Here is a 2,137-nt window from a genome sequence, read left to right as displayed (position 1 = left end):
TGTGGAACCAACGTCCAGTTTCTGTCTGTGAGGCTGACACTCTGTCTACTTTTAAGATTAGACTGAAGACTTTCCTTTTTGATAAATCCTATAGTTAGGCTTAGGTTTCCTGAGTTATTCTTCTTTTCTTCTGCTGTAGACTTAGACTGCTGGAGCACAAACTGAGCACATTTCCTCACTCTGCTGTTGTCTTTACTTGTTTTGCTCTTTATGTTTATATTGTAATTATTTCTTTGATTAACTTGTTTTACTTTCTTCCCAGAGTTTGTTTGTGTCTTTTTCCCGTCCTCTCTGACACAGCCATTTGAGGCCAATGGCATCCTGTCTTGAGCTTGTTTCTGCTGAAGGTTTCTTCCTGTTAAAAAAGGAGTTTTTTTCTTCCCACTGTCACCAGTGTGCTGCTCCATGGGCTATAGGGACACAGTGAGGATCTGACATAATCTGCAGGCTTTTTAAGATAACTTAACTAATTGGCATTTTATGTTGTATGTGAATGTTTTTTACAGTGCCCTGAGATAAATTTTATTGTGAAATGGCACTATATAAATATCCTGAAATTAGCTGAACTAAATTACTAAAATTTGTCAGGAACACCAGATTATAAATCCATWATAACTATCAAGCCAGAGTAGATTAAACTTTAAAATTTTACGAAATAAAATCCTAACATTATGCTCTTATAACCAATGTGGTGAAGAAATAGCTAATAAGGGCTCATATTTGGGAAGAAAACAAAACACTAACACTTTGCTCAGTTTGCGACTAAGCTGTAAAACTAGTTGAGCTGTGAGACAGAAATATTTCTATATTATCATTTATCCGGTCTTCATATTTAAAAGTAGTTTTTTGGCATGTAAAGACCAAGAATGAAACAAGCAGCATCCCCTTTATATGGTGCTTTAATTAACATGTTTTCCAATTGACATCAAACTAGTATGCCTAAAAGATCCCATTCTTAATAGGAGCATCTTATCCATCAAATACCAACACTGGAGTGGCAGCTTTAGTCAATTGAAAGCTATCCATTAGGATTTTAAAATCAATAACATAGAGCTGTGCTTAATCTGCAGGTGTTTCATTAAATCTGAATTGGAGTTCTTCACCTCTGACAGACACTTATCACCAAAGTAAAGTGTGAAATTCACCATGGGGTTAGTCTTGACCTTCTCACACACAAATTAAAAAAAGAAAAAAGGAAATCCTATCTTCTCATGATTACCAATGCGCAGAAATCATTTGGGATTTTTTTTATTTCCATAAACTCAAGTGAAATGTAATAGCAATGAATTGTTTATTTGCAAAGTAAGTGATTATGTCTTCAATAATGAAGCTACATTATTACATTACAAGAAAAAATAATCCAACTTTACACAACTGAGTAACCCTGAACGTAACATTAGGGCAAAGAAGTAGATGGAAGTTTGATKGTTGTGCAATATATTCAGCTGTCAGAAAGACATTCCCTTCAGGGACATATGTGGGGGTTTTTTCTCTAAAGCAACATTACAATCACCACATTCTGCACTGCTGTAGGAAAAGAAGGCAATAGACCTGGCCTGGACTGCCTGCAGTCCTTATCTGTCTTGTATAAAACGTATGGGCATTTTTTGAAAGAAAAATTACAAATATGATGACCACATACTGTGATTAACTTCAGGGAAAATAGAATAAAAAACATTAACATATCTTTAATGCCTTAATATTGTTTAGGCTTTGGAGAATTACAAAGTGGTCAAAATTTTACTTCGCGGCCTCCAAAGTCACCATCAGACACCTTTGAGTTGTGGTGGAACAGGAGGTTTACATCATGGATGTACAGCTGACAAATCTGAAATTATTGCATGGTGCTATCACACCAAATGAACCAAAATCTCTGAGGAGTATTTTCAACACCTTCTTGAACCTATGTCATGAAGAAATAAAGCAGTTCTGAAGGCAAAGTGGGCTCCAACCCAGTACTATCAAAATGTATCTAATAAAGTGGCTGGTAAGTACATTTAAAGGGATCCCCGATTAGTTGTAACATTAGACTTTATTTAATAAACACATATTTTAACTGTAAAATAAAGACTGTAAAAATACTGTAGGATGTTTAGTTTTTATCATTTTTAAACTAAAATTTAAAAATATAGTATGC

At 34.6% G+C, this 2,137-nt stretch overlaps 1 protein-coding gene across 1 annotated transcript in view; it reads right to left on the bottom strand.

Annotated features, from left to right (window-relative positions):
* hk2 (hexokinase 2) overlaps positions 1-2,137 on the bottom strand; it is a 70,540-nt gene that overhangs the window by 44,098 nt on the left and 24,305 nt on the right. The gene's annotated exons all lie outside the window — the stretch shown is intronic.

This window comes from Austrofundulus limnaeus, unplaced genomic scaffold (assembly GCF_001266775.1).
Source record: "Austrofundulus limnaeus strain Quisiro unplaced genomic scaffold, Austrofundulus_limnaeus-1.0 Scaffold618, whole genome shotgun sequence".
Classification (NCBI taxonomy): domain Eukaryota; kingdom Metazoa; phylum Chordata; class Actinopteri; order Cyprinodontiformes; family Rivulidae; genus Austrofundulus; species Austrofundulus limnaeus.
Note: the sequence above shows the minus strand (reverse complement) of the source record. Positions and strands in the feature narration are given on the sequence as shown.